The sequence below is a fragment of the Erithacus rubecula genome (assembly GCF_903797595.1).
Source record: "Erithacus rubecula genome assembly, contig: SUPER_Z_unloc_1, whole genome shotgun sequence".
In the NCBI taxonomy this organism is placed as follows: domain Eukaryota; kingdom Metazoa; phylum Chordata; class Aves; order Passeriformes; family Muscicapidae; genus Erithacus; species Erithacus rubecula.
The window spans coordinates 5,072,810-5,089,346 of NW_027635590.1; positions in this window are offsets into that span (position 1 = coordinate 5,072,810).

Consider the following 16,537-nt stretch of genomic DNA (forward strand, 5'->3'; position numbering starts at 1 on the left):
GGGATAGTGTCTCAATAACATATATGCTTCAGTACCTTCTTAAATTTGATGTACCCCAGAACTAATTGCATAGGTTTCAAGAACAGAGGAAAAATTCTGAAATATTTTACAAGTCTTTCACATGTAGAGTTTTAGTATTGTTCCTTCCTAATGGCGTAATTCCTTTGGTTTAGAAAATAGGTTGTAGGATTTTTCATGTTTAAATTTTCCTCAAGAAACGTGAGCTGAACAGTTCTAGAAATCTTCTGCTGTGTAGCCGAGAAGTGAAAAAATGACATGAGAAGGATTTAGATCTATCTCAGAATTTTTCTACAATATCTGTTGCTGTACTATACACGGTAAGGAAAGATTTAGAAACCAGAAGATGAAAGATATAGTGGAAAACCTGCCAGTAAAAACAAAGTAATAATATACAAGTGCAGTGTCTCTGTGCCTAGAACTTCTTGAATTCCATTTAAGCTCTAAAATAATTTACAATTGATTGCCCTTAGTTTTGTAGTTTTGCAGGTTTACATTTTTGCATATAAAAATTATTAGGAAAAATCTGGGAACAGAAAGAGTAAAGAGAAGGATTCTTCCATCTGAAGTTTTATCATATATCCAACAAAAGGAATATTCCACTTAGTTATAAACAGATAAAATGCTGTGATTAGCTGGATACAGATTTGAGTATATTGATGCAATCTTGATCCTATTGAAACCAGTAAAAAAATCTTATTTCCTGCATTGGAGATAAGATATAACTTTTCTTAATAGATCTGTATTACAGAGATAATTGAATGAAAGAGGTAAACTTTTTGAGATTTCTGCCTAACAAAAAACTTAGTATAAAATCAAAAAAAAGAGACAGAGAAAATATAATTATTTGAAAATCAGGCAAAACTGAAGAAATTGTTGCAAATATTGCAATTTAGAGTTTGTGGGTGTTCAATATATGTCAGATCCCAAGTGTTGTAATAAATATGGAAGTGAAACAAAATAAGGGAAAATAAAAACAAAATAGGGAAAATCCACACTAACAATTAAATTTATAGGCTAAAAGCTTATTCAATCAAATATTACGTATAGTAAAACTCTATGGCCTCAAACAGGGACCTCTGCAAGAGTTATATTTGGACATCTGCTTGTGAACTGCATGGAATACATCTCTACACACAATGGACCTTCAAAGAGGTACTTAACAACAGCCCAGTTCCTTGCTTTATTAGATGAAGCAGTGCTGCTCAGCTATCTCATGGCACTGCTGAGCTCTCTCTCCCCATCATTCTCTAACAATTACTGTAGAAATTGGAGTGAAATCAGAGTATGCTGTCCCTGTTTTAATTCCACTGTGTAGGCTACACGTAAAAAATTCTTGCATGTCTTGGTCATGCAATTTAGGAACACAACCACACAAATATGTAGGATCCAACAAGATGAATCCCAGGGTCCTGTAGAAAGGTCCAGGGAAACTTTGTCTCAGCCTTTCAATACTTAAAGCAGTAATATTAACGGAGGGCTTTTTATCAGGACCTAAGGTGATAGGAAAAGGAATAATGGTTTTAAACTAGATATTCCAGAATTGCAAATAGGAACATAATTATTTCAATACTCAATATGTCACTTACTAGCAAATACATGAAACTAAAATGGCTTGAGAACAATTTGTCGTATGTTTTCTCTTTCCAAATTCATGGTATTTCTGGGGATTCTGGATTTATCTCTTAAAGCAACTTGTATACTTTTTTCAGCATTACTGTGAAATTAGATTATAATGACATTTAAAAAACTAAATGTGTGTTGTATATAAAATTCAAACTTCCATATAGAGAACAGTTTGTCAATATCTAAGAAACAATATTAGTAATACACATGATACAAAAAAAAAAAAACCAAACTGTTCTACCAATTAAAAAAAGTAAAGGCTGATAAGTGTATGTCTGTCTGTGTCTGTTAAATATTGGGTTTAGAAAAGAAAATTAATCTTGCTCCAGAAATTTTCAGAAAGGAGAAGAAATCAGACTCTTTTAAAAAAATGGCAAATATCTAAGGGAGTGATGAAACCATTGACTTTACAGATCAGCAGCATTGTTTATGTTGTGTCTTTTTTTCTTGGCTTCAGCTCTTTTATCATCTGCAGCTCAGGTATTAATGAAATTATCAGTGCTACAGATGCACTGAAAAATTGATTCTAATCTTGTTCCATAAACTTTAGACAGAAGGAATCAATATGCTTATTCAATTTCTGGGAAGATTGTATACACAGACATAGTAGGAAAGAGGAATTATGAATCAAAACTGATGCTTTACAAATCACTAGAAGATGACGGCAACAATTATGTCTAAAGAGGTAAATGAAACATCAAGGCACAATTTCCTATCTAAAGACTTCCATTAGCAATGCATTAAGCATATATTTTCTAATTATTTTTCTTCTTTTTAACTTATTCAGTTTCTTCTTTAGAGTCCCATCAATGGACGTGCATTTCCAATAGTGCCAAAGATTTAAACATAAACAAAACCATTTCAAAGAAATGTTTGGGCCAATCATTACATGTGGTCTATCTGAATCCATAGCATATGTTTATATGATTAATATGATGTTCATAGATTTTGTTTTAATATGCTGTCAGAGGTGAAAAAAGAGTGACTTCTCTGCTGTGTTTCAATCACCACAGCCTTCAGCAACATTCATTTTGCATACAAGTGCTGAAAATACAGACAGAACTTTTAAGTCTACCTTTAATCCATCCTTAACCTGCTACTGGAGATTGCTATTAGTAATAGGAAGCTCAAAGTGCCATTAAAATTGCTTGAAGTCTGAATATGTTAGTGTCAGGCAAAAGATATTGTTTACATAATCTACCTGAGCAATAGGTATTTCCTGAAACTGGAAAAATCCTGAGACTTTGAAAATGCCTGAAATGAATAATATGGTATTATATAATTTGGGCTATCAATTTGCAGCCTAATTAAGAGCTGTTAAATCCTGAAATCCAGCACAAGAATACCCATTTCTCCCCTAAAATTTATAATGACTTAGTTAACACAACATGGACCACTAAAACTATTGATGTGAATATGAGAGTCACTATGACAACATGCCAGATCTCCACACATATCACTGTGAGATCCTTTTTCTTTCCATGGTCCTGTCATTATCAGTGAAATGACAATAATAAAGGGCTCCCACTACCTTAAGAGGCTAAAAATAACAACAAATTAAAAAAAAAAAAAAAAGAAAAAAGTGAATATTTTTGTTTGTTTGTTTCATTTTTATTTTGTTCTTATAGGTGTCATTGCATTTCAACTGTTAGGACACTTTTGTTTCATAACTTTAGAATAATTTGCACATAAAATATACGTTGCACAAATTTTTTTAATGGAGTCCACGTGATAATTTATTAAGATAAGTTCTTAATTTTCACGAGAACACAAATTCTGATTTATAAAGCAATTTGTGCATAAAGCAATTTGGCCATAGGCAGGTGTGATCTCAGGATCACATAGTCTTATTCTGTGGTCAGCAGAGATGACTTTTGTAGGAACAACATCCACACCACCACCACCACCACCACTAGTAATAGTAATAGTAATAGTAATAGTAATAGTAATAGTAATAGTAATAGTAATAGTAATGTGTTCTGAATTATCCTCTGGAGGAATCTCCCAGACATTCCACTTATGGAAGAATTTGGCTTTCCAAGGAATTATATGTTTGCAAGGGTAAATCACTGAGGCCAAATACCACTGCTATCAGTGTAAAGAAAGTTTAGAAGCCACTTGAATTTGCTCTTCATTATACCTAGATATATACTATATATGGTTTTGAGTTCCTAAATACCATTTAGCATTTGAGGTACAAAGTAAATTAAAACAAGCAAACAAATACAATAAAATCAATAAAATTAGTGAAAGGCCACAATGTCAGACATTTTCATTCTCAGAAAAAAATTGAATGTACCTACGTTGGAGCAAACTCTTTTTATTTGATAGCATTAGATTACCATGAGGCTACATAAGTTTTTAGAGAAAATACAGTTATGTGTCCTCAAAATACAGGTTCTACAAAACCAAAGCTTAGGTGCATAAGTGGCAGCTTCATCAGCTTTTCAGAAGCTAAGTTTAAGGACAGAAGCTGACACTCCTGCATAGGTAGTTCTGTGTTTTGAACCTTACTCTGCAAATCACCAGTGTAAAGGACCATGTTTATTCAGGTGTTGCTCATGACTGATTAAACTGATGGTAAATAAAGCTATCAAAGCATTGAGAAATAAGAGAGCTTACATTTTTCAAGTACTTTTCTCAAAATTTACTTTTTATTGTATAGCATTCAGTCTACCAAAAGCCAATTGAGAGGCTTTGTTCTGAAGCAGTTCTGGGTATTTTTCTCTGAGTATGAAAAAATGTTTTTTACATATGCTCATTATTTTGTGATTTTGAAAAGTAAGCAAAGGATTTTCATTTTTTTCTGTGCATATCAGAGATAGTTTAGAAGATAGCTTGTATAATAGAATGTGCCAAGTGATAAAATGTAATGAGTGGCTTAGAAAGAAACTTGGAAATTAACCATTCAAAGAACAGATGTAAGGTCATGTTGGATGAAGTTTTAACTCACTGAAGTGACTCAAACTATAATACCTTTTAAAAAAAGGTAGAAATATTCTAAAAGATTGTCATGATGCACAAAGTTTAGGGTGATTGTATGACCTATGTTAGACATGGATTCAAACAAAACATTCTGATCTGAAAATATTTGAATTGTGTAAAATTATATACCATACACTTTTGATATGGTAAATGAGATAGAGATGCAGCTCATTCTGCAGGATCAAATGAATGCATTTGTTCACTCATGTTTAATGTTTCAAAAATTTATACTCAAATTATTTCCATTAAGTTACTGAAACTGCTTTATTAGTACAGCAACTACTTCTACTCTGATCTGTATTGTTTTATAATAGAAGAGGTATCTTGTTACTAAAGTCTTATATGAAATTTGAATAATTATTGCATATTCCTCCAACATGGAATTATTATATATATGTCCAACATGGAATGAGATTTTATGGGAATAATTTTCAACAGCATAAACCATTACCATATTAAGCTAAATATTCTAAAACACATACAAGTGTATTCTGAAATGTCTTTATATCCTGAACTCGTTGCGCATAAAAAAATAAAAGGGAAAAAAGGATCAGGCTTGACTAATAAATGAAATAGTGTCTGACTGGTCACGATGAGTAGCACCCAAGGCATCCATCTTCTCTCCAGCTATGTACTTTGAAATGAAAAATTGCTGGTTTTTTCACAAGAGACATGAAACAGTACTGATGAAACATGAATCAATCACAAATATTTATCTATAGGTATTATTTACAAATTCTTTTAAGTACATTGTATAAATGAAAGATAAACCAAAGGAAAAATCTATGGTTAGCTTAATTATAAATAAAATTGTGGTGGTCCTAGCTGAATACCATTGATGTATTGAAGTGCTGAGACTGGCAGTGACACAGTTAATGAAAGAACATGTTTATTTTGGGGCTTTTTCTTTCTCTTCCTAAACCAGCAAAAAATATAATTAATAGTGATGGGAAGAATTATTTTCTGCTTCACATACTGTAGTCAAAATTGTTAAGTAATAATAAATATATAGGTTGAATATGTACATATCAACATGAGCTCTGCTGAAATACACAAATTTTGTTTCTAAATAAGAGACACAAATCATAAAATATCAATTACAAATTTCAAAATATAAGATATGGAAATGAAATTGTTAGAGTTGCAAAAATACCTTCCTTCCTTACATCATTCTGTCAATTGAATCAGACAAAACTATTTTGATTTTTGTGTCCACAAATAGTCTAAAAGGAGTTTTCTCGAAACAACTTGTAAATCTTCCATTATATATTGTCTTATAAACTGTCTGCTGAACTGCCAATAAGCTTAATGAGCTTTTTGGTGCTGCAGATTCACCAATTCAGATTCATGCTGTCCATTAGGATTAGACCCCTCTGGAAACACATTAGTGTAGAGAAATTTAGCCTGGGACATAGCATAAAATTTCCAGGGCTATTTTTTCTGCTGGCAGATGCATTTCAGGTATAAGGGGCAGTGAATTTCATCTAAGGGAAATTAAAGTTTCTGTATACAAAACACAGTTCCAGTAACATATAAGAGCGTAATAGAAAAAACACCTAACTTGGAGAAAAAAAAAAATTATTTAGATATTCCCAAATGAAACATCTTAAAATCCGTTGTCTGATGAGGGGAAAAAAAATCAACTTACATTAATAAAGGAAAAATTGTACTTTTCGCAGAAGAGATACTCTAAAATTCTGCTAGCTATGGACATAAGATTTCAATGCTCAAACTCTCTGTGAAAAATACCACTGGAGCCCTAACTGTAAACCCTTCTCCACCTTTAATATACAAAATTTACACAGCCAGCAGGCTACATGTTTCTTTAGTCTGAATTTAAAATGGCTGCCCTAGAAAACAGCCCAGTAATATGGCTAAAAGTTCCATTCTACAACTGGCTACAGTTTTCAGTAAAAAATGCTCAGTGAATTGCAGGTGAAGAAAGATTTATTTGGTTTTTTACTGCAAGATATTTGTTTCAGTAGCCACAGTACAAAATGCCTTTAAATATAATACATATTTTTTTCACATTCAGTTTATGAAATATGTGGGAAATTACATTCTCTGAGATCCCCATAAATATCAGAGGTAGCAAAAATCAAAAAGGATTTATTTTTTAACAACAGACTGTTATGGCTTATTATTATAAGCTGTCTGGGAGATTATATTAATAAAATGTGCTAATAAACCACATCCAAATTCTAGGAAGTTTCAGTCAAAATATATCTTAATGGAAAAATAGCAAATCTGAAAAATCAATTTATGATATTAAAATTTACTTACAATAATTTTTTTGAAAAGTAAAATGGGAGTTCTGCCTGAAACTTTATAGTCTTGTATGATGCACTGAAGAAGTCAACACCTAATTACTTAACCTCAAAGAGTCTGAGATTGAGCCCATGACACTCAGGAGATTTAGAATTAAGGGATTGAATAAAAGAGGACTGGGAGGTTTTTGGTTGTTTTTGTTCATTTCCATTGTCTTTACAACGTGTTCCTTATATTTAAAAGAATTTATTTATGCCCTGAATGTTTCTGATATAGTTTCAAAATTAAGTATTTTGCTTTCAGATAGAAACAAATACAATTTGGAGTGAAATAATTTTTTGGGAGATTGACAAGAGGCTGAAAGAAGAAAACAGTTGACAGCTTGTGCTTCACCTATAAACTGTGCTGGCTGAAGCCTTGTGTTCTATTCCAAACAAAGTCAAAAGGTGTTAGCAAGTTACTAATGCTAGCTCAAATAATCATCATAGCCTGATACTTGGCTCCCACGTTAATATGGACACACACAGAGAAAAATTATCTTGGAGAAAAGGAAACTCAGTAAGAAAAGAAAACTTAACAAGATGGTACACATATTTATTACCAGACAATAAGGTACATAATATAATGCATTACAGTTTCACAATCAATACAAAATATTGGATATAAAATTACTTTTTAATTACCTCTGTGAAAACACCAGCTTCTCAAGTCACTCCCCACACTATTATTGATTTTACTCTACTTTTTCTATTGCATTTTAAAAGCACTTCACATTTATTCCTGAGATTCCATTCTGCTACTAAATGCTAGGCAAACGCACAAATGAAAACCAGGAAGATTTAATGGTGGAGAGGTATGAATATTATTTTTCGTACTTTATTCTCTGATCTTTCTAACACAGCTTGTTTAAGTCTGAAATACATTTTCCTAGTCACACTACACGGAGGAACAGCCACGATTTTCCTAACCTTTTAACCCCTTCATTCATTTAATGGGATTAGCCTTTACCACTCCATAGTAGCTTTCTATCATGTGGCACTTTGCTTCCTGCCAGTTCCCATGGCAATGGTCAGGTCATGTGTCAAATGAAAGAGTGATATACTATAGTCATATCTCAAAGCTGGTAAATGGGTTCTTTTATTTTTCATTTGTCAATTTCTCAAATACTCAGCAACAAGCACCATACTTCTGCCTTTTTTCCTGCAAGGTGAAGTAGAAAGCTTAAGGACAAGGACAAAGACTTAGGAATATTTTTTCTGTAGTCTTAACTTTTTCCCTCAATGAACTTAGGTATAAACATATAAAGAGTTACTTTAGTTTAGGGAATGGCACAAATTTCTCTCAATACCAGTATGTGCATCTTGCTATTTTTTCTATCATCTTGAACATGCCAATGTTTCTAGTCAGTTGCAATTCTGGTATTCACTGTAATTACCATCACTGTTTTAAATTCAGTTTAATTTTTCTAATGAGTACTAGTTAAATATGGACTATGTAATCAAATATATTTTTCAGAAGAAAATAATACTTTACATGTATTTTTAAAGTGCCTGATTTTCTCCTTTAGTTCTCAACTACATCATAAGTCTGAACAGTTTTACATCCCAATTGAAAAGAGTGTTGTATTTGACAGTGAGGAGAAACATAGTTTCTAAAATATTGAAGCATTCTTGCACAGTGGAACTGCATCACCAGAAGAGATGACATAACTGGTTTTATTAAAATGAGTAGATGTTTTCACACAAAAGGTTTTCATTCCTAGCGTTGTCATATCTGATTGTTTGAGAGGCACGGACAGATGGAGATATGACATAAGAGAACAAAGATGTCTAGGTACCATGATAACAAACTTTGTGGCAAGAGGCTGAAATAGCCTCCATTGTCTGATCTCATACCAGTGAACACTGAGGGAAAGTGTGATTGGAGTCCTCAACTCAGAAGGTGAGCTGCCTCAAGGACAAGAAGAATGATCTGTCCCCCATGATGACAGAGTGTGCAAGGAAAAGCAATAGGTTTAAATTGTTCCAGGTGAGATTAGAATGGGTATACAAAAAAACCTGTATGTGATTAGGGTGAGTTAAGTACAAGACATTTCACAGCCTGCCATGCACAGCTGTGCAGTCTAATCCCTGGAAATGTTATGTGAAGCCTAGCAGCTCTCCAAAATGTTGTCCTTGTCCTTTTCTGTTGAAAGTGGTATGAAATAGGTGCAATCCTTTGTTTTGGTCAGGACAGCTGACCAAAAGGTGAGATGCTGTGTGCTCTGAAGTTAGGGAGAGCAAATTGCCACTGATTTTTGAAATGCTGGAATTCACTGTTTTATCTTCTCCATAATAAGAAGGGATATTGAATTGTATGATAGTGTAAAGTTGAACTTAAAGTATTCACTACTACTTACCTATAAGAAACTGGGTTTTAGCATAAGACAGCTTGTCTATTTTTACTATTGATAACAGATACTTTTGTCATTATTGTTCCTATTCACTGGTGGTTTTTTCATTTTCTTTGGAAAACTGGAGACAGAGACACAAATTCCCAGTATAACAGCTGTGCTGTCTGGCGGCTGATGGAGTGGCATTATAGTTCAGTATTAACCTCATTCATATTTTATACATCATCTGCCACTGTAAATCAGGAGTGGGATCTTATAAAAAATCTTGCTCATTTTTTTCACAATCCTTATTTATGGTTGGTTATTTTTTTAAGCAAATACAATGATTAAAATATTTAGGAACTCTGTAATTATAGTGTCTTTAATAGGTGAAATTATAGCATTTTAAATCGTAAAACAGTAAAAAAATAGTAAAAATGTTTTGAGAACAGAAAATATTTGATAGAATAAATATAGAATTGGAAGATTATATATTAAAATATTAAATAAATACTTTAAAAACACGTCGTAAGGAAACATTTGCAGCCTTCTCTCTCTCGCTTGTTCTAAAATCTGAGGGCATTCATCACCTTTTCATTGGTTATTACTCCTACCTGTTCCAATATCTGATCAAAAATTGAGTAAAGGAAATACCTGTTATTCTCTGATTTAAAGTGACAGATGATAGACTGGAAGTGTCCTCTGACAGACTTACCAGTTAAAATCAAAGCAAAGTGCTTATCACATTCAGTGAAACATGTCCTCTGTGTCACTGATCACCCTACTGTGTCAGGCTGAAAGTCCTATTAGAGAAGATCCAATCACATTAAAGAAATGGATAAAGTAATGTAACTAGGATATCTATTATAGTGCTTGTTTCTCCTGTCTTGCTTTGTTTATATCACTTCTCACTTCCATTCTAATTTTCCAGCCTTGAGTGCTGAGGTCTCTCCATGTTTAATGAAATCTGCTAAAAATTTCTGAATATCATCAATTAAGCAGCCCTGCCACAAATTCAGTTCTTTCCCCCTTAAATTTAACAGGGGTAAAATATGATTTGTACTCTGACAGAGTAAACATTTGCTCTATCAGAAAGCATATTAGTGTCGGTATGTCTCAGCATAATGTACACCAGCCTCTGAGATTGTGACTAATTTGTTCTGCTATTAAGAGAAAGAGAAGTTTATTTCAGTACATAGATATGGAACACCATGTTTCTTAGGAACTACTTTGTTGTCTCATCCTAAGTCTGTGACAATCTGGGAGCTTTCAGTGCATAAAATTATATTTAGGGGAAAGCCTGGGCTTCACATTGTGATAAACAGGAATTCTGCAAGAACATTACAAGAGTTCATTACCATAAACTCACATAAGTTTTGAAGTCTTTACTTTTGCCTTATCTCTTCTCACTCTGGTATACAGAGGTAATGGAATTGGAAGATGAGAGACAGTTTTTGTTTGTGAAGTTGTTTTGATTAAACCACACATAATCATGGGATGGTTAGAGATTGGAAGAGTCTCTGAAGATCCTCTAGTTTCAACCCTCCTACCATGGGCATCAACACATTTCACCAGGACAGGTTGCTCAAAGCCCCATTCAATCTGCCCTTGAACACTTTCAGGCATCCACAATTTCTCAGGGTAACAAGTTCAGTGCCTCACCACCTGCATAGCAATTAATTTCTTCCTAATAGCTAATCTAAGCCTGCTTTCACTTTAAAACCATTCTCACTCATCTGCCACTCCATGTATTTAAAGATCTTAGCACGTCCTCCAAACACATCATCAGACAAAGGAGGACTGCTTGGGGATATGAAGATTGGCAAAAGTCCTTTTAAAATTAAATCTCACAAAGGATATCAAAGACAACAAGAAAAGGCTTCCTCAAATGCACTGGAAGCAAGACTAGGGAAAATGTGGGTCCACTGCTGCACTGGATGGGATTCCTGGTGTTGAAAAAAAGATGGAGTTACTGAATCCCTTCTTTGTATCAGTCTTTACTGAGAGGGTAGGGCCAGATACCTTATAGTGGTGCCCAGTTTCTTAGATTGCAATACAGGATGTGACCAAAAGTATGTATTCTATCACTATCTGCTGAAACCTGGTGGGGGAGTTCTTTATCTCTGGGGAATATCTTCTGTTAATGGATCATTCAATACCACTGTATGATTGATAAAATTACATCATCTCATTGGGAGATGCTCCATCCAGGGGGAGGAGCCAAGACTTTCTTACCTCGATAAAAACTGAGATTTAGAACATGAGAGCAGTCTTTTTCTGCTGGATTCCAGAGGAAAACCTGATCTGTCTACATCATCACTGGACCTGTGGAGGAAAACTGCACCCTTCTTCAGGAGCACTGCTTCAACTGAACCACATCTGCCACTGTAGGGGTACTGTAATGACCCTTTAATCAGACTGCTACCAATACCCTGACTGATGGGTGTCAGGTTGTGTCCTGATTCTGTCAGTGTTTAGTTGTTTTGGTGTATTTATATAAATATTATATTTAATATTATTATATTTTTATTTATAATTTTTCTAGTAAAAAACAGCTATTTCTAATTCCCATATCTTTGACTGAGCTCCTTAATTTCAAAATTATAATAATTTGGAGGGAAGAGGTTTACATTTTCCATTTCAAGAGAGGCTCCTGCCTTCCTTAGCAGACACTTGCATTTCAAACCAAGACACCCAGAAAAGAGACAAATGGTAAAGTGCACAAACTAAAACCACAGAAACTCCATCTGAATGTGAGGAAGAAGTTCTTTACTTTGAGGGTGACCTCAAACCCTGGAACAGGCTGCCCAGAGGTTTTGTGGAGTTCCCTTCTCTCAAGATATTAAAAATCTACAAGATCCTGTGTAATTTGGTGATGAATCAGTTCTAGTAAGTCTGGGGAGACTGGATGAATTCCAGAGGACACTTCCAAGTCCAACCATTACCATTCTGTGATTCTGTGATCTTTCAGATGCACTTGGACATGTATGTGATTAGTGGTGCACATTACATCTTCCAGTCTAATATTCAACAGATACGTTAAATAATAAGTCACTAAATGAAAGCCCAATGTCTGCATGAAAAACCTCTGGCTTGGAATAACAGGACCCAAAGGAATAGCCTGAAGTTGTGCCAGGGAAGGTATTAGATTTGATATTAGGAAAAGGTGGTTTATCCAGAGGGTGGTTGGGCACTGGAACAAGCTCCCCAGGAAAGTGATCACAGCACCAAATCTGACAGAGTTCAAGAAGTGTTTGGAGAACACTCTCAAGTCACTCTTGGTGATGTCTTGTGAAGAACCAGGAGCAGGACTTGATTATCCTTGTGAGTCCTTTCCAGCTCAGGATATTCTGTGGTTCTCTGAGACTGTAAAGCCTGCAGAGCTGTGTTAATTATATACTGGTTTTAATACAACATTTATGTAGGCTGATGCACAAGAAAGCTAGTATTCTGTTCCTGTGTTAAGGTGCAGCTTTCACTGCACCTTGCCTTCCCAAGAGAGTCCGCAACCAAATTAGAGGACTTAGGTCCAAACACCTTGCACCCCCTAAACAAGTACAAGGAGATCCAGTGGATATGGTTCAAGGTTACAGATGCCACACAATGTTTTTCAAATGTTGGATTCATCTGCCAGGCACAGGATGGCTGTGTTTCCACTTGGGACTTACAGATAGTGTTACTGGGCCCTGGAGCCCATCAAAACACATTCATCATAACTGCTCTTACCAGAGACAGGGTGCTGCACCTCCAGGAAACCCAGCATAGGCAGTTATTTTTACTTCAGAAACATTTAGAGTCAGAAAAAGAACACATTATATACTTGTTTAAGGGAAGGGTAATTTAAAGAATTAGAATCCTACTGCAGCCTCCTACTCCTGGATTCCTTCATGCAACCTTTCTCCAATTACTGCAAATTAAGCCCTTATCAGAAAACTAAAAGTATTAGAAATATTACTCAATCTTGCATTCCATCAGGTTACAAAAATATTTTCAAGTTTTACATTTTAGGAAGGAAAAACATGGTTTTGTCATTGTATTCAATCAAACAGCTAGCTATAGTCAGTTTTTGCCATTATAAACCACAGTTTTTTTCATTAATGAAAAAATGTCTAATGCCCTGAAAATGTTTAACGATATTTCTAGTTAAAATATATATTCATTACTTCATCCCTTACTTGAAACCAACAGTTAACACTTAGTTCATCTGCAATCAACTTGAATATCCAATCAACCTTTCCAAGAGAGCATGTTTTCTATGTTATTTTATAAGATAGATAAAGTTGGCACACTTTAAATGTTTTTTTTTTTCCCTTAGCAGAATTAGGTAGGATCTTGTAAACGATGGTATACCAAAAGATATGCACATATTGAAGTTTTTTGTTATCTCCCATCTTCACTAAAATTCATATTTTATCTTCCATAAATCTTCATATGCTAAGGAAAAAGATTATTTTAGGAAGACCAAAGAGTGGCATTTGGAAACTAAGCACAATTATATGTTTATATTATTGCAATTTGAAGATGTATAAATACATTCATAAGAGGACCTATAAATATGTAGATATTCATTAGAGAATCTGCATACACACAAATTTAATTAAAAGCCAATGCAATTTCACATAAATGGAAATACCCAAATGTTTCAAGAGCAGTTATATTTTCTATGCCAAAGTTTTAACAAACAGGACACCCTATGAGACCGTCATGCATATGCTCATGGCAGAAAGACCTATAACAGGAATATTTTCAGGGAAGTGAAAGGTCTCTTTAGGACAGCAGTTGTTAGACTGCTGTTTTAAACTTCTCCCAGATACCTTGAATACACAGCAACACTGCTAGAATTAAGGTCCATCATGATGTTACATTCTCAGGCACAGAGTTAACGCTGAATATTTCACCTACAGCAGATACTGACAGAGCAGCAGATACAGTAAAACCAGACCCAAGAAAAATAAAAGAAATAGTTATTTTTCTCTGTGTCAGAATAGCACAGAACTGCTTCAGACAGAAGTCCCAGGAGCACAGGGTTTATGGGAATAAACCAGCAATTTCAGGCTAATCTGAAGCACTTGACATGGTGTGTGGAGCTGTATTCTGCCCCCTGTCCACTGGTTTCCTTCTCATCAAAATAAAGATTTGGGGGTGGTGGGTTTGGAAGGAGACCTAAGTCCTCACCTCAATCTCAGCACAGAAATCTAGTGCAGACAAGACACACACCTGAAGAATTATTTAGGAACTACTGTTGAGCACTTCACTCTGGCTGCAGGTCATTTCACGCTTTAGCTTCAGCAGCTTCTAAAGGAATATCTGTTAAGGCTGAAGAACAGGAGAACAGGTGAAGCTAGGATTCACAGGCAGTGATAAAAATGGAGGGAGAAAATAAGGGGATAATTAATCTGCAGAGAAGAAATCAATAAAAATGTGGAACTATTATTTATATTGAAGGGAGTAACACAAATTCTTCTGGCTTCCATAACAAAGAAAATATTCCAAACAAATCAAGTAGCCACGTATATTTTGAGAAGAAAATTAACAGAGGTCATACTGCTCTATTTCTCATTTGCTTTCTTGCAGTTTTCTAAAATCTAAATGATTGGAGTTTTCTAAATTACTAAATTAATTTCTAAATTAAAGAGACTTTCAGACATTTTGAGAAAATTTAAGATATATATGTATTTCACATGAATGATGGTAACACATTCTCCAGGATTTTCACCATGATTTGAACACTAAACAGTGGTGTTTTTAGATGCAGTACCAAGGATGGTGTTATTACAGCAACTTGTATGAAACAAACCATGTGCAAGACATCTGCAAAAATACTAGGTGACTGGGCAAACAGAAGGAAAACATGTGAAGCATTTATATAAACAATTTAGCTGTCAAAGTGTAGGATTTTGGATGAGGGACAATGCATCACAATCAGTTTTCACCCCCCAAATTTACTTCTTTTGATGATAAAATTGTCTTATAGCACTCTTTAAGTATTACAAAAGCAGTGTTTAAGTAATTTATTCACACAATAAGGGGCATGAGCAATACTGAAAAATCGCTTACTGCAGATATTAGATTTGAAATGGACTTTATTTGATTTAATAAATGTACCTCCTGGAATCACATCTCGTCTCCTAAAAATTCCTGTTCTATGCTTTTAAATTCAGCTCAGACATATCTAAAGGTTAATGGCTTGCCTAAGACCCAAAATGAAATTTTGGAGGAAAACTCATGAGTTTTCCATTTCTATTATTTCCCAGCTATAGACATAGGTAATACTACTAGAGAAATAATAAAATCATCTTTTAAAAACAAAGTAATTGAGACTGGTTTTTAAAATAATAACAGCAACAAAAGTACACCAAAAAATGCACCAAAAAAACCAACCAAACAACAACAAAACTACAGCCCCCCCAGCATCAAAAACTTGCTTTCTTTTCTTTCATTCCCCCTTTCTTTTTTACAGCAGGATATGTGAACTGTGTGTAGTATTTTGGACCCTGTTGATGCACAAAGATCTCATTTACTTGAGAAGTGACAAGGTTTACAGAAACTGAAGGATATGCCAAGGCTAGTCTATAAATAATATTAAATAGTAACCTGTTTTTCTCCACCTTCATTTCTGTGAAATGTTGCCTGAATTTGATTAATAAATCTGGAAAGGGAAAGCTCTGTTGATATTTGAAAAGCCTCTGATACATTTTTGAGTCTACAAACAGTCTATTTTCTGAACTACAAAGGTATTTCCTATTTTGAACAAAAAAGCTGTATAATATATGGAAGATATGTCATCCAAGTAACATTAAATAAATATCATTAGCACAGACTCCACAGTAATTTAACCAATTCAATGTCTTTCAGCATAGTAAGATTGATTAAATGAAAATCAAAGGAAAATATATGCTAGTTTATCTGCAAAATAAGAACAATTGCAAAGGATAAAGTATCTAAAATCAAAAAACCATAAATCTTAAAAATCTTAAAATCCTTGTTATGGACTTGCACAACATTCACATGATCTTTTATATCTGAAATATTTGATTTTGAGCCTTTTGTTTCCATCGTATGTTCTATTTTCCAATAGAAATAAAACTGAATATGGTCAGTCAATTAAATTTAAAGAGCACAAGCTGCAACTCTGTATTATTTGGTTTTCCACAAAACAGGTCTAAATTCTGGCAGCATGATCCCTAAATTGTCATTAATAATAGAGACTACACTCTGTCTATTGTAAAGAAACTTCAATTGTAAAGGAAGTCTCAGAATCATGTACAA